The sequence below is a fragment of the Kogia breviceps genome, chromosome 16 (genome assembly GCF_026419965.1).
Source record: "Kogia breviceps isolate mKogBre1 chromosome 16, mKogBre1 haplotype 1, whole genome shotgun sequence".
Lineage (NCBI taxonomy): Eukaryota > Metazoa > Chordata > Mammalia > Artiodactyla > Physeteridae > Kogia > Kogia breviceps.
The window spans coordinates 61,227,741-61,248,858 of record NC_081325.1 but is presented as its reverse complement, the minus strand read 5'-3'; the positions used below and the strand labels follow the sequence as shown (position 1 = coordinate 61,248,858).

The following is a 21,118-nucleotide window of genomic DNA, read 5'->3' as shown; positions in this document are numbered from 1 at the left end:
GTTGTCCATTTTATCGGCATAGAGTTGCTTGTAGTAATCTCTAATAATCTTTTGTATTTCTGCAGTGTCAGTTGTTACATCTCCTTTTTCATTTCTAATTCTATTGATGTGAGTCTTCTCCCTTTTTTTCTTGAGGAGTCTGGCTAATGGTTTATCAATTTTGTTTATCTTCTCAATGAACCAGCTTTTAGTTTTATTGATCTTTGCTATTGTTTCCTTCATTTCTTTTTCATTTATTTCTGATCTGATCTTTATGATTTCTTTCCTTCTGCTAAATTTGGGGTTTTTTGTTCTTCTTTCTCTAATTGCTTTAGGTGCAAGGTTAGGTTGTTTATTTGAGATGTTTCCTGTTTCTTAAGGTAGGATTGTATTGCTATAAACTTCCCTCTTAGAACTGCTTTTGCTGCATCCCATAGGTTTTGGGTCGTCGTGTCTCCATTGTCATTTGTTTCTAGGTATTTTTTGATTTCCTCTTTGATTTCTTTAGTGATCACTTCGTTAAGTAGTGTACTGTTTAGCCACCATGTGTTTGTATTTTTACAGATCTTTTCCTGTAATTGATATCTAGTCTCATAGCATTGTGGTCAGAAAAGATACTTGATACGATTTCAATTTCCTTAAATTTACCAAGGCTAGATTTGTGACCCAAGATATGATCTATCCTGGAGATTGTTCCATGAGCACTTGAGAAAAATGTGTATTCTGTTGTTTTTGGATGGAATGTCCTATAAATATCAATTAAGTCCATCTTGTTTAATGTATCATTTAAAGCTTATGTTTCCTTATTTATTTTCATTTTGGATGATCTGTCCATTGGTGAAAGTGGGGTGTTAAAGTCCCCTACTATGATTGTGTTACTGTCGATTTCCCTTTTTATGGCTGTTCGTATTTGCCTTATGTATTGAGGTACCAATGTTGGGTGCATAAATATTTACAATGGTTATATCTTCTTCATGGATCGATCCCTTGATCATTATGTAGTGTCCTTCTTTGTCTCTTGTAATAATTTTTATTTTAAAGTCTATTTTGTCTGATATGAGAATTGCTACTCCAGCTTTCTTCGATTTCCATTTGCATGGAATATCTTCTTCCATCCCCTCACTTTCAGTCTGTATGTGTCCCTAGGTCTGAAGTAGGTCTCTTGTAGACAGCATATATATGGGTCTTGTTTTTGTATCCATTCAGTCTGTGTCTTTTTGTGGGAGCATTTAATCCATTTACATTTAAGGTAATTATCGATATGTATGTTCCTATTACCATTTACTTAATGTTTTGAGTTTGTTCTTGTAGGTCTTTTCCTTCTCTTGTGTTTCTTGCCTAGAGAAGTTCCTTTAGCATTTGCTGTAAAGCTGGTTTGGTGGTGCTGAACTCTCTCAGCTTTTGATTGTCTGTAAAGGTTTTAATTTCTCCATCAAATCTGAATGAGGTCCTTGCTGGTTAGAGTAATCTTGGTTGTAGGTTTTTCCCTTTCATCACTTTAAGTATGTCCTGCCACTCCCTTCTGGCTTGCAGAGTTTCTGCTGAAAGGTCAGGTGTTAACCTTATGGGTATCCCCTTGTGTATTATTTGTTGTTTTTCCCTTGCTGCTTTTAATATGTTTTCTTTGTATTTAATTTTTGATAGTTTGAGTAATATGTGTCTTGGCATGTTTCTCCTTGGATTTATCCTTTATGGGACTCTCCGTGCTTCCTGGACTTGATTGACTATTTCCTTTCCCATATTAGGGAAGTTTTCAACTATAATCTCTTCAAATATTTTCTCAGCCCCTTTCTTTTTCTCTTCTTCTTCTGTGACCCCTATAATTCGAATGTTAGTTCGTTTAATGTTGTCCCAGAGGTCTCTGAGACTGTCCTCAGTTCTTTTCATTCTTTTTTCTTTATTCTGCTCTGCAGTAGTTATTTCCACTATTTTATCTTCCAGGTCACTTATCCGTTCTTCTGCCTCAGTTATTCTGCTATTGATCCCATCTAGAGTATTTTTAATTTCATTTATTGTGTTGCTCATCATTGCTTGCTTCCTCTTTATTTCTTCTAGGTCCTTGTTAAATGTTTCTTGCATTTTGCCTGTTCTATTTCCAAGATTTTGGATCATCTTTATGATCATTATTTTGAATTCTTTTTCAGGTAGACTGCCTATTTCCTCTTCATTTGTTAGGTCTGGTGGGTTTTTACCTTGCTCCTTCATCTGCTGTGTGTTTTTCTCTCTTTTCATTTTGCTTACTGTGTTTGGGGTCTCCTTTTTGCAGGCTGCAGGTTTGTAGTGCCCATTGTTTTTGGTGTCTGTCCCCAGTGGCTAAGATTGGTTCAGTGGGTTCAGTAGGTTTCCTGGTTGGGGGGACTAGTGCCTGTGTTCTGGTGAATGAGGCTGGATCTTGTCTTTCTGGTGGGCAGGTCTATGTCTGGTAGTGTGTTTTGGGGTGTCTGTAGCCTTTTTATGATTTTAGGCAGCCTCTCTGCTAATGGATGGTGCTGTAGTCCTGTCTTACTAGTTGTTGGCCTAGGGTGTCCAGCACTGTAGCTTGCTGGTCGTTGAGTGAATCTGGGTCTTGGTGTTGAGATGGAGATCTCTGGGAGATTTTTGCTGTTTGATATTATGTGGAGCTGGGAGGTCTCTTGTGGACCAGTGTCCTGAAGTTGGTTCTCCCACCTCAGAGACACAGCCCTGATGCCTCGCTGGAGCACCAAGAGCCTTTAATCCACACGGCTTAGAATAAAAGGGAGAAAAAATAGGAAAGGAAGGAAGGGAGGGAAGGAGGAAGGAAGGGAGGAAGAAAGAGATAAAATAAAGTAGGGTAAAATAAAGTAATTAAAATAAAAAATAAGAAATAATTTTTAAAGTAAATAAAACAAAAACAAAAAAAGGCTGGGTCAGAACCCTAGGACAAATGTTGAAAGTAAAGCTATACAGACAAAATCTCACACAGCAGCACACGCATGCACACTCACAAAAAGAGAAAAAGTGGAAAATAATAATATATCTTGCTCCCAAAGTCCACCTCCTCAATTTGGGATGATTCGCTGACTATTCAGGTATTCCACAGATGCAAGGCACTTCAAGCTGATTGTGGAGCTTTAATCCGCTGCTTCTGAGGCAGCTGGGAGAGACCTCGCCCTCTTCTCTTTGTTAGCACATCTCCTGGGGTTCAGCTTTGTTCTTGGCCCCGCCTCTGTGCTTAGGTCGCCCGAGGGAGTCTGCTCTTCGCTCATACAGGACGGGGTTAAAGGAGCAGCTAATTCGGGGGCTCTGGCTCACTCAAGCCGGCGGGAGGAAGGGCTACAGATTGCGGGTGAGCCTGCGGCGGCAGAGGCCAACTTGACGTTGCACAAGCCTGAGGCACACAGTGCATTCTCCCAGGGAAGTTGTCCCTGGATCCCGGGACCCTGGCAGTGACAGGCTGCAGAGGCTCCCGGCAGGGGCGGTGTGGAGAGTGACCTGTGCTTCGACACAGGCTTTGTGGTGGCAGCAGCAGACTTAGAGTCTCATGCCCGTCTCTGGTGTCCGTGCTGATAGCCGCGGCTCGCGTCCGTCTCTGGAGCTCCTTTACTCAACGCGCTTAATCCCCTCTCCTTGCGCCCCAGGAAACAAAGAGGCAAGAAAAAGTCTCTTGTCTCTTCGGTAGCTCCGCGCCCGTTTCTGGAGCTCCTTTAAGCGGCGCCCTTAATCCCCTCTCCTCGCGGCCCAGGAAGCAAAGAGGGAAGAAAAAGGTCTCTTGCCTCTTCGGCAGCTCCAGACTTCTCCCGGACTCCCTCCCGGCCAGCCATGGCGCACTAACCCCTTCAGGCTGTGTCCAACCCCAGTCCTCTCCCGGTCGGAGGCTTCCGACGGAAGCCCGAGCGTCAGCTCCCAGCTCCCGCCCTTCCCCGCGGGTGAGCAGACAAGCCTCTCGGGCTGGTGAGTACTGGTCGGCACCGATCCTCTGTGCGGGAATCTCTCCGCTTTGCCCTCTGCACCCCTGTTGCTGCGCTCTCCTCCGTGGCTCCGAAGCTTCCCCCCCTCTGCCACCCGCAGTCTCCGCCCACGAAGGGCCTTCCTAGTGTGTGGAAACCTTTCCTCCTTCACCGCCCCCTCCCACTGGTGCAGGTCCTGTCCCTATTCTTTTGTCTCTGTTTTTTCTTTTTTCTTTTGCACTACCCAGGTACGTGGGGGAGTTTCTTGCCTTTTGGAAGTTCTGAGGTCTTCTGCCAACGTTCGGTGGGTGTTCTGTAGGAGCAGTTCCACATGTAGATGTATTTCTGATGTATCTGTGGGGAGGAAGGTGATCTTCGTGTCTTATTCTTCCACCGTCGTGAAGCTCCTCTGCAGAAAAGCTCTTTATGGTCACTTATGCAGGAAAAGAAGAATAACAAAGTCAATTCTGCCAAATCACTACCATAGGGCAATTTACTTTGTATATTTCATACTTCAATGTATAAGGTCATGAGTCATTTCTAACAGACAAGAAAAATACTTTCATTTCCTTTTATGAATATGAAGAACATTAATGTGACAATGAGATGGACTAACAAGAAAAGAGGTCCCTAACTTGCTATGAGTCAAAAAAGCAAGTTCCAGTTTGGACAATGATGCTAAAGATAAAAGGATAAGAGTGAAAAAAAACTCCTTTATCTTTTAAAAATGAAGGGACAGAACTCTCAACCTCAGCAGCTTTATTTCTGAGACAGATTCAGGCCTTTGGGAAGTAATAGACATAGCACATTGTTTCCTGCTCTCCTGCTTGCATCTTCTAAAACCTCTGTGTGTTTCTTTCCTATTCTGAGAAATAGAGAACTAGTGTAACTTCTGGATCTTTGCACCTTTGGTACGCTGATGTAAGTCTGAGATGTGCTAACAGGTGAGCCAAGGTCAATGAGACTATTTTTCTCCCTAGAGAAAGGAAGAGGCTATACTTGCCTATGTCACAGTTTTCCTTTCTTTGTGGTAGTTTACTAACCTCTGTGAGCATAGCAGTTGGGTACTAGGAAGGGAGTGGCAATTTGTTGTACATCTTCCCCTGTTGTCATTTCCTCTTTGTTCCTAGACTATCATTTCATGAGTTATTTCAAGGAAAATTGGCTCTCACTAAGCTGAGGAGAAAAACACACAGGTCTATGGATTTTATTTGGTATTTTAGGCACAAAAAGTGGGCTGCTGGAAACCTCCAAGTCACATGGAGCCAATCCCTATGTAATATCCATAATTATGCAAGAAAGTGATATTTTCAATCAATTTAGGGTGTACGATAAATATCTAGGTGTAAGACACCAAGTAGAGAAATGATGACAACCAGCTTTTCTTAACAACCTTTCTCACAACCCAGAACAATTGTGAGTTGAGATATGGACCTACCCATTCCCTTAGCCTTGTGGGCTTCCGTGTTTGCTGGGCAGTGGTTACCTTTCCACTGGCTTTCAGAGATACAAGCTCTATATACACTGTTACAGTGTAATTTGCTTTATCATGCAATAACTCATAGCGAGCCCATTTCAGGTGGGCTTTTACATCAGGTGGACTCTTGAATCATAAAACAAAAAACTACTGTTTTCTATGCCTCCGTACAGGAGCACTACCTCCTTGAAGCAAAGTATAGAACCGAATTTTCCTGGGGTATCAGTTGATTGCTCAGAACTGTGGAGATCCAGCATGAGACCTAGAAAGCACAGTGCTTATCTCTATAGGAGGTGGGGAAATGCCAGCGTAAAACTAATCAAGTAGGCCTTTACTTACAGAACTAAGGTACTTTCTGAGTAGCCATGTGTCTCATGGTAGTTAAGAAATATATTACAATTCACGGAGAAGACTACAGGTAGGATTTGGCGATGTTTCTATTTCCTCAAATGCAATAGGATCAAATATTTGCCAGATAGAAGAAACTACTATTCATTGTTTCCCACCAGATTATCCACTGTACTTGAAATTATTTATTGTGCCTTTTTATATTTATTGTGCCTTTTTATATTTGTTGGCTATGTGTTAAGTATACATATTATTTTAGAAAAGCACACATTTTAACACATTTAAGCACACATTTTATATGTCTTAATCATGTATATTCTTGTAATGTTTATTTAGGTCAGACTCTGAAGTAGTGCCTACAGTCTTGTACATAATACGTATTTCTAAGTTCTTTCATTTTCATCCTATGACACAAGGCAAGGATGACTGCAGACTCTTGGCAATTGTGATGACTCTGATATACTCACATTATTTAGTGAATGACACTGAATCAACCAGAGAAGACATTTATTGGAATTTAGGTTAGAATTTTCATTTTCTTTTCTTATGACATTTTCATTTATTAAGTGATTATCTTTTCAAGATGAAAGACTTTTTTTTCATTAGTTTACTGTGTATTGTGTTAAAAGAGAAAGAGAGTAGGACTCATTTTCAAGTTTTATATTTGAAATTGTAAGATCCTTTGTTCATGGGAAGAAATTAAATAATAGTTCTATCCCCAATTTATGGCTGGCCAATTACTTCACTCACCGTGCTTACAGGCTGCCAAGATAATAATACATTGATACTACTATGTCTTAAACCTTTAGTTGATCTAGTAAAGAAAACAAATTTTACTTAGGAGCTAGCTTTTTCAAGACAGTGAATAAAACTTTCTTGCTTCTAGGTAAAGTTTTGCATGCAAGGATTTTTTTCTCCTCAGAAATTGAAAGGAAGAAAAACTGTGGGTCTAACAAGCTTAACAAAAGCAAACTAACAAAACCTAACAAATTAGTACACATAAGTCCTGAGAGCATTTCTAGAAATCACTCACGGGAATTGTGGTTAAGCAAGAGGTGAGGTGCTGTCACAGAGGACTGAGTGGTTAAAGAGTTACAGGTTCCTAAGAATCTTTCTTCCCTTTTCTCTCATGCATTTTATTACTCTTTCTATACCAGGATCCCTGCATTCTCCATCTAGCCACTGAGTAGGAAGTCTAATATTCAGGTAATGTCACAAGTAGTGCTCATTAGAGTTGTTCCACAAATATTTAAGATGTTTCTTCCAGTCCCTTACAGGATTGTACTTCATTTCCCCTTAGAGTAAGTTGTGGTCACATGCGTTGTTTTTGGTCTATGAAATGCTAGTGGAGATAATGTGCTTTTTCTGGGTGAAATATGTAAGAGCCACTGTGTGATTTATCCTTTATCTCTTTCCTTCTCCTTTTTCTCAGACAATGGTTACTCCATCAGCCTGGATTCCAGAGAGAGAAGACATGGAGCAAAACCTCTAGACAACATGTACAGGACATGCAGTGTGAGATTAAATACGTACGTACATACATACTTATTATGAGGTGCACAGATTTTGGAATCATTAGCATGCCCTAACATATCCTGCCTGATACACACCAATGTAGAGAGGGCGGTATTTCAGAATAAATTTTCCCAGAGCAATGTTTGTTGTTTAAGCCTCCCCCACCTCCAAAAAAAAATTAACTAGCCCCAGGAGGGGCAGTCTTTTCCCAGTCAGAAAGGTTTTTTAAGATGTCAAAACCTCGTAATATATAAAAAATTAAACATATATACAGTGCACAGTGGATAAACCAGTCTCAGTGCCAAGGAGGCAGGGATGCATATACATTCTGCAGGAGGCCCTGAAAAAAATTATGCAGCATTAGGTGTGAGAAAATTATGCAGCGTTAGGTGTGAGAGGGTATAACCCACATGCAGAGAAGGGGAGCAAATATGTGGGAACGAGACATGATCTATCTCCAGAGATACAATTTACAAAAGCATGAACAGCGACATGCACATTTTCAGCCTAGGTAGTAAAATATGCAAATTAATAATACAATGGTAATTCCCGGTGCAGATGGGAAAACATTGTTTTAACTTCTCTGATGATAATTTGACCTTAGATATCAGGACTTTTACTCCCAGTATTTCATCTTGACTAGAACTTAAGAATATAATACAATAAACTTTAAAAAGTTACCACAAGGACATTCATCACAGCGTGGCTTATAAAAGCACCACGCTGGATATCTTCTCAATATCCCATGGAATTGTTGGGAATTATTGAAATAAGTTATAGCACCCCCATGTATTAAAATATTATAATGCCATTAAAATCACAGTCTGAAATTCCATTTCTGAAATAAGTAAAGTGAGTTGAGACTCAGTATGTTTTGTGAAGTGACACACTTGAATGAATCAATGTACCCATTATACTACCTGTGATTATTTCTGGTTATTTGAATAATGGACTTTTTCTTTGAACCAGTTTGCATTTTTCTAATTAGTTTATAGGTAACAGATATTACAGATAATTTAAAATTATTTTAAAAAAATGGATCCAGGCAAGCCCATAATTTTCAGTAGATAGTGTACACACAGGACATAACATTTTGTCTCTGTGTTCAAATCTGAGGAAAGACAAGTTAAAAACAGTTATCAAAGCTGGGTACTCTGAATAACCTCTTCTACTGCTTTGTCAAGTGGAGTATTTTTAGACATTTCAGACACATACACTGTGCACCATTCACTTGCTCTCTGTCAGAGCCTTCTATGTCCTATAATTTTACACTCTAAAAATAGTGGTGAAATATTGATTTCCTCTCTAACTTCTGCCCAGCCTTTAGTTGGATGCCTGGTAAGGATTCCACTCTGAGAAGATCAGTATTTGATCCTGCACTTTGTTCTTTAGTGAAGAAGCACATTGCATCTTCATACTCTCACCTCCGGCTGTCTATGTCTTTTTCTTGGCATTTGTGTTGTTATAGTACATTCAAAGGAGGATCATTATTTTACTTTAAACCCAGCCAATGATAAGGTATCCAAAGTGTGTACAGGTTTTCCAAGAAGGCAAACTCCTATTCCCAACAAGGCAGTAGCTATATTGATTATTTATTTATTCATAAATAAATTGCCATGGATTAAACTCAGCAATGTATATAAATCTGTAACATTTCCTTGGAGTATTAGTTGTAATGAGCAACTAAATTATAATCTCTCTGAAAACAGAAAGATTTATTTATCCTTTTTTTGGATTTATGTCAAAATAAGTATTTAGTACATAGCTAGTGAATCATAGAAGAGACTAAAAAGATCAGTTGCAAACATAAGCGTACATCAGAAATTTGTATATGATTCATTCATTAGCTTATTTTCCCAACAAATATTAAATTATTATGTAGTAATTATTAATTTATTAAATAGTTTAGTGGAAGACTATGATATAAAGTCAATACTTTCAATCAATGAATAAATGATGTTGGGACAATTTGAATAAATCAAACCCAATACCACTGTGGCAAGGAGGCATATACTTTCTGTAGGAGGCTCTGAAAAGTCATTTGGGTAACACAATTGAGGGTAAAATTGGTTCCTAATGGAATATGTTTTCAATTTCTTTATTTTAGTGAGTCTGTAGCCTTATTTAAGCAAAAGTTGAATCAGTAATGGATGGGAAATTTAAGTTTCTAAGGACTTTGTAATATAATATCACACAATATTATAGTGAGGAATAAGTTTTTAAAGTGGTATAAATGTTAGTTTAACTTAGTTAGTCTTTCAGAGAACTAGAAGTATTTATATGAAAGTAATTGAAATTAAATACAAGTTGCAGAAAAGAGGAAATATACCAGTGTAATGTTTATTTTTAAACCATTAAAATAATAGGAAATGTGGAAAAGTAAGCACATTATTTGTAGAGTAAAATCAAGGAGTGTTAATGACTCATTCTTTTCTAAAGTAAATACCTTAAAGCTTTTTAGACTTTTATACAACTTTTTCAGAAAACAGACTATTAAGAAAATATCTTTAAAAATGCAATGATATAGAATTGTATAACTTGTATATAACTTGTTTTCATGGAAAAAGAATATCATACTTTCTCTATTTAGATACTTTATACATTTTTATATAAATCATTTAGCAAAATATCTAAGCCTAAATATGTCTTCTACTGAACATCTTCTTAATAATAACAATGCAGATGGCAAAAGTGGGGTTTGTCTGGAGCATTTGCTGCTGTGATTGGAGGCCTGGAGTGTAGAAAACACAAGGTGAAGGGAGAGACAGTGGACAAGTTTGAGAGCCCTGGCCTGGCTGCCCTGAGGCTGTATCCCAATAAATTAGCTCTTCAAAGGGTTATTCTTAAAACGTTAGGACCTGCTCAGAAGGGGAGAGGCAGCACGTCCAAAGGAGGGCCTCTGGAGTGTAGAGTTCCAGAGTCTGGAAGGAGCAAACTCATCAACACCCACTCATTTGTTCTGATGTCTCGGAGTAAAGCATTTGCTCTTGTGCACATGAGAAGAGTATGAAGGGAACTCTGTGGAGTTAGACAGGGAAGACGAATTGTGCCCAAATCAGTTCATACCTATCAGTGCCAATAAATTACACCCCTGAATGTCTGGCTCTTCAAAACAGAGCCGTGTGGCTGACAGGGTCTTCGTGCTCTGACCAAGTGTCACACCTGAGCCTCTGAAGTGGGAGAGCCAAGTTCAGGGCATTGGACCACCAGAGGCCTCCTGGACTCACGTAGTATCAGTTGGCAAGAGCTCTCCCAGAGATCTCCATCTCAATGCTAAGACCCAGCTCTACTCAATGACCAGCAAGCTCCAGTGCTAGACACCCCATGCCAAACAAATAGCAAGATAGGAACACCACCCATTAGCAGAGAGGCTGCCTAAAATCATACTAAGTTCACAGACACACCAAAACACACCACCGGACATGGTCCTGCCCACTAGAAAGACGAGATCCAGCCTCATTCACCAGAACACAGGCACCAGTCCCCTCCAACAGGGAGCCTACACAACCCACTGAACCAACCTTATCCATTGGGGGCAGACACCAAAAACAACAGGAACTACGAACTTGCAGCCAGTGAAAAGCAGACCCCAAACACAGTAAGTTAAGCAAAATAAGAAGACAGAGACATATGTAGCAGAAAAGGAGCAAGATAACAACCCACCAGACCAAACAAATGAAGAGGAAATAGGCAATCTATCTGAAAAAGAATTCAGAGTAATGATAGTAAAGATGATGCAAAATCTTGGGAATAGAATGGAGAAAATACAAGAAATGTTTAACAAGGACCTAGAAAAACTAAAGAGCAAACAAACACTGGAGAACAACAAAATAAATGAAATAAAAAATTCTCTAGAAGGAATCAACAGGAGAATAACTGAGGCAGAGAACAGATCAGTGACCTGGAAGATAAAATAGTGGAAATAACTATCGCATCAGAATAAAGTTAAAATAATTGAGGACAGTCTCAGAGACCTCTGGGACAACATTAAATGTACCAACATTTGAATTATAGGTGTCCCAGAAGAAGAAGAGAAAAAGAAAGGGACTGAGAAAATATTTGAAGAGATTATAGTTGAAAACTTCACTAATATGGGAAAGGAAATAATCAAGTCCAGGAAACGCAAGTCTCATACAGGATAAATCCAAGGAGAAACATGCCAAGACATATTAATCAAACTATTAAAAATTAAATACAAAGAAAAAATATTAAAGCAGCAAGGGACAAGCAACAAACAACATACAAGGGAATCCACATAAGGTTAATAGCTGATCCTTCAGCAGAAACTCTGCAAGCCAGAAGAGAGTGACAGGACATATTTTAAGTGATGAAAGGGAAAAACCTACAACCAGGATTACTCTACCCAGTAAGGATCTCATTCAGATTTGATGGAAAAATTAAAACCTTTAAAGACGAGCAAGAGCTAAGAGAATTCAGAACCACCAAACCAGCTTTACAACAAGTGCTAAAGGAACTTCTCTAGGCAGGAAGCACAAGAGAAGGAAAAGACCTACAATAACAAACCTAAAACAATTAAGAAAACCCAAAACAATTAAGAAAGTACATATCAATGACTACCTTAAATGTAAACGGACTAAATGCTCCAACCAAAAGACATAGACTGGCTGAATGGATACAAAAACAAGACCATATATATGTCATCTACAAGAGACCCTCTTCAGACCTAGGGACACATACAGACTGAAAGTGAGGGGATGGAAGAAGATATTCCATGCAAATGGAAATCAAAAGAAAGCTGGAGTAGCAATTCTCATATCAGACAAAAATGGACTTTAAAATAAAGACTATTACAAGAGACAAAGAATGACACTATGTAATGATCAAGGGATCAATCCAAGAGGAAGGTATAACAATTATAAATATATATGCACCCAACATAGGATCACCTCAATACATAAGGCAAATACTAACCACCTTAAAAGGGGAAATCAACAGTAACACAATAATAGTAGGGGACTTTAACACCCCACTTTCACCAATGGACAGATCAACCAAAATGAAATAAATAAGTAAACACAAGGTTTAAATGACACATTAAACAAGATGGACCTGATATTTATAGGACATTCCATCCAAAAACAACAGAATACACTTTTTTCTCAAGTGCTCATGGAATATTCTCCATGATAGATCATATCTCGGGTCACAAATCAAGCCTTGGTAAATTTAAGAAAATTGAAACTGTACCAAGTATTTTTTCAACCACAATGCTATGAGACTAGATATCAATTACAGGAAAAATACTGTAAAAAAAAAATTACAAACACACGGAAGCTAAACAATACACTACTAAATAACCAAGAGATCACTGAAGAAATCAAAGAGGAAATAAAAAAATACCTAGAAACAAAATGACAATGAAAACATGATGACCCAAAACCTATGGGATGCTGCAAAAGCAGTTCTAAGAGAGAAATTTATAGCAATACAATCCTACCTCAAGAAACAAGAAAAATCTCATATAAACAACCTAACATTACATATAAAGCAATTAGAGAAAGAAGAACAAAAACACCCCAAATTTAGCAGAAGAACTCATAAAGATCAGATCAGAAATAAGTGAAAAAGAAATGAAGAAAACGATAGTAAAGATCAATAAAACTAAAAGCTGGTTCTTTGAGAAGATAAACAATATTGATAAACCATTATCTAGACTCATCAAGAAAAAAAGGAAGACTGAAATCAACAGAATTAGAAATGAAAAAGGAGAAGTAACAACTGACACTGCAGAAATACAAAGGATCATGAGAGACTACTACAAGCAACTACAGGCCAAAAAAATGGACAAACTGCAAGAAATGGACAAATTCTTAGAAAAGCACAACCTTCCAAGACTGAACCAGGAAGAATTAGAAAATATAAACAGACCCACCACAAGCATTTAAATTGAAACTGTGATTTAAAAATCTTCCAACAAACAAAAGCCCAGGACAAGATGGCTTCGTAGGCAAATTCTATGAAACATTTAGAGAAGAGCTAACAACTGTCCTTCCCAAACTCTTCCAAAGTATAGCAGAGGAGGAACACTCTCAAACTCATTCTACGAGGCCACCATCACCCTGACACCAAAATCAGGCAAAGGTGTCACAAAAAAAGAAAACTGCTGGCCAGTATCACTGATGAACATAGATGCGAAAATCCTCAACAAAAACTAGCAAACAGAAACCAACAGCACATTAAAAGTATCATACACCATGATCCATTGGGGTCTGTCCAGGAATGCAAGGATTCTTCAATATATGTAAATCAATCAATGTGATACACCATATTAACAAACTGAAGGATAAAATCCATATGATCATCTCAATAGATGCAGAAAAAGCTTTCAATAAAATTCAACACCCATTTATGATTAAAAACCCTCCAGAAAGTAGGCATAGAGGGAACTGACCTCAACATAATAAAGGCTGTATATGACAAACCCACAGCTAACATCGTTCTCAATTGTGAACAAACTGAAACCATTTCCACTAAGATCAGGAACAAGATAAGGTTATCCACTCAACCACTATTATTCAACATAGTTTTGGAAGTTCTAGCCACAGCAATCAGAGAAGAAAAAGGAATAAAAGGAATCCAAATTGGAAAGAAGTAAAGCTGTCACTGTTTGTAGATAGAGAATCCTAAAGATGCTACCAGAAAACTACTAGAGCTAATCAATGAATTTGGTAAAGTAGCAGGATACAAAATGCACAGAAATCTCTTGCATTCCTATACAGTAATGATGAAAAATCTGAAAGAGAAATTAAGGAAACACTCCCATATACCATTGCAACAAAAAGTATAAAACACCTAGGAATAAACCTACCTAAGGAGACAAAAGACCTGTATGCAGAAAACTATAAGACACTGATGAAAGATGATACAAACAGATGGAGGAATATACCATGTTGTTGGATTGGAAGAATCAATATTTTGAAAATGACTATACTACCCAAAGTAATCTACAGATTCAATGCAATCCGTTTCACACTACCAGTGGCATTTTTCACAGAACTAGAACAAAAAACTCCACAATTTGCATGGAAACACAAAAGACCCCGAATAGCCAAAGCAACCTTGAGAAAGAAAAATGGAGCTGGAGGAATCAGGCTCCCTGACTTAAGACTATACTACAAACCTACAGTAATCAAGACAGTATAGTACTGACACAAAAACAGAAATATAGATCAATGGAACAGGAGAGAAAGCTCAGAGATAAGCCCACACACATATGGTCACCTTATCTTTGATAAAGGAGGCCAGAATATACAATGGAGAAAAGACAGCCTCTTCAATAAGTGGTGCTGGGAAAACTGGACAGCTACATGTAAAAGTATGAAAGTAGAACACTCCCTAATACCACACACAAAAATAAACTCAAAATGGATTAAAGCCCTAAATGTAAGGCCAGACACTATAAATCTCTTAGAGGAAAACATAGGCAGAACACTCTATGACATACATCACAGCAAGATCCTTTTTGACCCACCTCCTAGAGAAATGGAAATAAAAACAAAAATAAACAAATGGGACCTAACGAAACTTAAAAGCTTTTGCACAACAAAGGAAGCCATAAACAAGATGAAAAAACAACACTCAGAATGGGAGACAATATTTGCAAATGAAGCAACTGACAAATGATTAATCTACAAAATATACAAGCAACTCACGCAGCTCAATATCAAAAAAACAAACAACGCAATCCAAAAATGGACAGAAGACCTCAATAGACATTTCTCCAAAGAAGATATACAGATTGCCAACAACACATGAAAGGATGTGCAACATCACTAATCATTAGAGAAATGCAAATGAAAACTACAATGAGGTATCACCTCACACCAGTCAGAATGGCTATCATCAAAAAATCTACAAACAATAAATGCTGGAGAGGGTGTGGAGAAAAGGGAACCCTCTTGCACTGTTGGTGGGTATGTAAATTGATACAGCCACTATGGAGAACAGTATGGAGGTTCCTTAAAAAACTACAAATAGGACTACCATACGACCCAGCAATCCCACTACTGGGCATATACCCTGAGAAAACCATAATTCAAAAACCGTCATGTACCAGAACGTTCATTGCAGCACTATTTATAATAGCCATGGAAGCAACCTAAATGTCCATCGACAGATGAATGGATAAAGAAGATTTGGCACATATATACAGTGGAATATTACTCAGCCATAAAAAGTAACAAAATTGAGTTATTTGTAGTGAGGTGGATGGACCTAGAGTCTGTCATACAGAGTGAAGTAAGTCAGAAAGAAAAACAAGTACCGTATACTAAAACATATATATGGAATCTAAAAAAACAAAATGGTTCTGATGAACCTGGGGACAGGACAGGAATAAAGACGCAGACCTACTAGAGAATGGACTTGAGGACAGGTGGTGGGGGAAGGGTAAGCTGGGACGAAGTGAGAGAGTGGCATGGACATATATACACTACCAAACGTAAAATAGATAGCTAGTGGGAAGCAACCACATAGCACAGGGAGATCAGCTCGGTGCTTTGTGACCACATAGAGGGGTGTGATAGGGAGGATGTGAGGGAGATCAAGAGGGAGGAGATATGGGGATATATGTATATATATAGCTGATTCACTCTGTTATACAGCAGCAACTAACACAACAATGTAAACAATTATACTCCAATAAAGATGTTAAAAAATAATATTAGTAATAACAATCCATCCAAGGACTGCAATGACTGCTATGGCTATGGCAATTATTTTTGCTTTTTTGAGGGGAAGAGGATACCCATTATCAGGATTAGGCAGTTCTATTATATTACTGTACTGCAAAACAACAACATTTTTATGAATCAATTTTGAATTTTATCAAATACTTTTTTTCTGCATCTTTTGTGATATTATTTTTCTTTTTTTCCTGTTAATATAGTTAATTGCATTGATTGATTTTCAAATATTAAACCAAATTTCCATTCATAAAATTAACGCTACCATGTCTCGCAGCATCAGTGCTTTCCATTCTGACAGATTCGGTTTACTATAATCTTGGACAGGTTTTTTGCTTCTACAATCATGGAAGAGTTTGGCATGTAATTTTCTATTATAAAATCCATGTCATGTTTTGGTGTGGGGGGAGGGTTTGATTTGATAAAAGATGTTGATATCTTTTTGGAAGGAGATTTTCATGAGAAGATTTCTAATTATAAATATATTGAAAATATATATTTTTTCTTATGTTAGTTTTAAAATTTGTGTTTTTGAGAAATTTGTACATTTTATATTTTTCACACATATTGGCCTGAATTTGTTTGCAATAAACTTCTGTTATGTTTTAAGTTTCTATAAGATTTGTAGTGTGTCCCCTTTTTATTTCCATTGTTGACAGCGAGTATTCGCTCTTTTCATAATTGGTATTAGTAGGAGTTTATCAATTATATTAGTCATTTTAAAATACCAACTTTTGGCTTTGCTGGATTTCTCTGTTATATTTTTGTATTATTTTAAATTTTGTTCTAAGCAGTATTTTATCTATATTCCAAATCTTTTAATGTGTTTTATTTTTATTACCATTAAAGTTAAAAATATTTTCTAATTTTCATTTTGGGTTATTTAGAAATATGTTACTTAATTACCAAATATTTGAGCTCTTTAAAGTTATTTTATTATTTTTTTTTTACTTGTTCTATTCAAATCCATATTTTTCTCTTTGTTTTTGTGTGTGTGTGCATGTGGTGTGTTCTATCAGCCTAAGAGACATATGTTAAAATTTCTAAGTACATATGTAGATGTATCTATTAATACAGTCTCTGTCCATCTTTTGCTTCATTTATTTTTAGCCCATGTGATTAAATTTATATAAATTTAGAGTTGTGACATCTGCCTGCTGAATTAACTGTTTTAACATTATGAAATATTCTTTTTAAAGAATAAGTTTTATGTAGAAAGTCTGTTTACATTCTGAAGTCCCATTGCTGAAACATAATTACAGATCCTTACATAATTATAGATTGTTATGTGGTGTATTGGCTCTGGTTTCACCACATTATAGATGATATGTGTAGCACAGAGCAGAGTACACAATGGATTTTAAATAAAATATTTGTTCTCATTTTTTTCTTCAAATCATGGGATTTCTTTGTGCCTATATATCATGTTTAATATGGGCCAATATTTATTGTTGAAAAATCTGGGAAAGATCTTGATACCCTAGGTTTGGTAATAATGGAAGGTTTATTTTTATTCTGAGGTAAAAGTGGATATAGATAATTAAAGCCTTTAAGGGAAAACAGGTGATAAGCCCCAACCTTTCTCTGTGCCATTAACGATGGAATTTGGTTATGCTGTTAACTTAATGGATGGATAATGGTGGAAGCCCAGTAAGGATCTGGAGCTGGCAGAAGAAGTGGAATTGCTGAATCAAGGATTTGCTTAAGAAGTTAGGAGCAAACGGTAGAATACAGATTCTTGGGAAGTTCTGGGACAGGATTGCTCCCTTTCCCTCTAAAGCTTACTCGGTTCAATTTAGCAATCTTATACTTGACACTAACCGTATTCTAATATTTCTAGGTGTTGAAGTTCAAAGACAAATAAGACGCAGTTGCAGTTCTTGAGATATCTGTCATCTGATGGATGAAAGAAACACAAACAAATGTTTTGAAGTGAAATAAAAGAGAATGTGAAGTCAGACCATTGCCAGACACAAAGGAATACCTGTGACAGTGCCAACTTGTAATGTAGCCACTAACACAAAGGGAGAGGTCGGCATAAGTCAGGGAGCAAATGGAGGGGTGAATAGTAAGAGCTAATTACATGCTTGTTTACTGGATCTTGAAATTATTGGAGATTTTTGTCAAATGTTTAATTTTCATATGCAATCTAGAATATTAGTACAATTTTGCATGCTACATTTAGAGAGTAACATGTTCATATAATAACATTAAATTTTTTTCTAATCTTTCTGTATATTATATGCACTAAAACTTTGTAAAATATATTAACTCCTCTTCCAAAAATCAATAATCTGTCATCTTGTAGAAGGCACTTGTTTGCTCAAAGTTACATGTAGATAAAATTCTATGACCTTTCTTTCCTTGTAGGTGATATTTTGATGAGAGAAGGTGCATAGCAAGAGACCTTCTATTTATATGAGGGAAACTACAGCTTTTAGATTTCAAATGCTAGTGGAGGAGAATTTGACTGAGCTAAACATGTTGAAAATTCAGCCTTGACAGCTGGAAAAGATAAATGAAGTCCAGTTTTTCTGCCTGAGTCATTATTTAAGTTCCTGCTTGGGATTAGGATAGGCCTTGAAGGCATCACCTTCTATAGATCATCTGCCTTGCTCCTAGATGCTTCCATTTATACTGGGTAAATTTGCCCCAGCAGAGATGATTTATAGGGGATGATATTCCTTGTATATGGTAAATGTCACCAAATTATACCAGGAAATTAAAAAAGCAATTAATTTAGAAAAAAAGTATATGAATAATTTTAAAAATCCAAGAAGTTAATAATAGTTCAGTTCCATCTGGAATGTTACAAAATTGAAAGCCCTAGATATAACTTCTTGAGCAACTGCTCAGAAATCTGACTTTTAAAAATTGCCAAAGAGCAAAGAACTGGAATGGAAATCATATGATTATGCATATGACAAAAGAATAAGAAGTTATGTAATTTTTTTCCTCTGTATTGATTGACTGTCTTAAAGGTTGGAGTCTTGGTTTCCTATGTAAAGGTATACAACTCATTTTTGATGCCTAAATACTAAGTGAATAACTCAATTATAAATCTATCATCGAATTAAACATGAAAATAGACTTTTAATTTCAACTTAATAAAAATACTTTATATTAATTGAACATGAACCTACTATGTGCAAGGCACTGAGTGAAATAAACACGTAAGGAATGCACAGGATCTGCTCTCAAGGAATTTTAATCTAGTAGAAGAAAGAAAGCAGACAGACACTCAGGAAAGGATGGAGCACATTCTAAATAGTAAATTACAGACTTTCAGTGAGTAATAAAAGCATGCTAAGGCACTCAGAAAGCAGAGTATTTCCAGCTCTGTCAGGAGACTTTTAATGGAGGTCATGAAGGCAATTATATTTGAACTGCCTCTTGAAGAATGAGTAAGATTTGAATAGATGTAAATGAGTGGGAAACTTTTCCACAGAGGAGTATTAGTAAACACGTAAATAGGAAAACACAGTTGAGCTGACTTGGTAGGCTACAGATGACAATTCATGAAAGACAGTTATGAGAAAAACTGTTAAGGGAGGTTGGGACCCTGTTTGTAATGGGCATTGAAACCTGTGCCAGGAATTACGAAGTTTTTACTTCCTAATAATGTAGACTCTAATAACCATGGATATCACAAGTCCTTCACAATAAGCGAGGGAGTTGTATGATAGAAGCAGTGCTCTAACAGTTCTAGAAAGATTGCAGAGGAGAGCAGTGAAGCAAGAAGGCCATAAAGATGCTGTTAAGTGTCTAGGCACCACATCTCAAGATAAGGGGACTGGGGGCAAGGGATTTTTAATTAGATCTATTTGTATAAAATGAATAAAATATGGAGAGAGATGAGATATTGTTGGTCGTAGGAACAATACAAAGCAAAGTAATGACTCCATGAATAAAAATATACAGGTCTGGAGAGAGAACTGGAAAAGGGCAATACAAATGGAAACTCCCACCATATTGTTTCTTATAAGGGAAGAAATTTTAGAGCTACGTCATTGCTGAAGGAAAATATTTGTAGTCATCAGTACAGCTATGAAAGTTGAAGCCAAGAGGGTGGGCAAGGCTTCTTATGGTCTCCATATAAGATGAGAAGAGTCATATAGCAAAGACTATGATTAGGGCACGCCCACAGTTAATCCCATAAAGAATCCAGTATAGGACAAGGGAATGAGTTTGCAAAAAATTAAAAGGACTAAAAGAGATAGGGTATTACTGAATCTAAAAAAGTCTTAAAAAGAAAAGCTGGTAGTTTTCTAAGGTACAACAGAAAGATGGACAAAGTAAGGACTGGCCGCCAGCCATTCTAACGTACCCTTCTGAGGTACCTGTAGGATTCTAAAGGTGCAGGTTTCAGAAAGTGAAGAATAAGGGGGAGTACATGCATAATTCAGGCCTGACAGGTTATCAGTTTTGGTTTCTCTCCATTCAATCATTCACAACATATTTGTGGAGCACCTCCAATGAGCTTTAAGGGTTGGGGATATAGCAGTAGACAAAACAAATTCTTTCTCTCATGCTTCTTATATTCTAACAGGGAAACAAATGTATATCAAGTGGTGATGAGTTAAAGAAGAAAAATAGGACGGAATGGGGATATCTAAGGGATTCATAGTCCCCAACTTAAAAGGGGATGCTTTTAAAAAAAAAATATTTATTTTATTTATTATTTATTTTTGGCTGCGTTGGGTCTTCATTGCTGCGCACGGGCTTTCTCTAGTTGTGGCGAGCGGGGGCTACTCTTCATGGTGGTGCATGGACTTCTCACTGTGGTGGCTTTGCTTGTTGTGGAGCACGGGCTCTAGGTGTGCGGGCTTCAGTAGTTGTGGCACGCGGGCTCAGTAGTTGTGGCTCGCAGGCTCTAGGGCGCAGGCTTAGTAGTTGTGGGCTTGGCTTCTCCGCAGCATGCGGGATCTTCCTGGACCAGGGCTCAAACCCATGTCCCCTGCATTGGCAGGCGGATTCTTAACCACTGTGCCTCCAGGGAAGCCCTGGGGATGCTTTTTCTTCTTTTACCAGTGTTCCATCTTTGCATCAGACTCAAGCATGGCCACAGGCTTATTTCAAGAATTATTGAAAAACTGCAAAATGCCATTGGAGAATGGAGTCACTTTTTGGCCTTGCCCTTGCTTATAGAACACACTCCTTAGAATGTATGACTCTATTCATGTAGT

General features: G+C 37.5%; 1 long non-coding RNA gene across 1 annotated transcript in view; it reads left to right on the top strand.

Annotated features, from left to right (window-relative positions):
* Positions 1–20,823, top strand: part of LOC136792788 (uncharacterized) — a 145,774-nt gene extending 124,951 nt beyond the window's left edge. Inside the window, exons 5-6 of the long non-coding RNA XR_010837210.1 lie at positions 7,145–7,241; positions 17,773–20,823. This is a non-coding gene — a long non-coding RNA (uncharacterized lncRNA). The remainder of the gene's footprint in view (positions 1–7,144; positions 7,242–17,772) is intronic.
* The last annotated feature ends 295 nt before the right edge of the window (positions 20,824–21,118 follow it).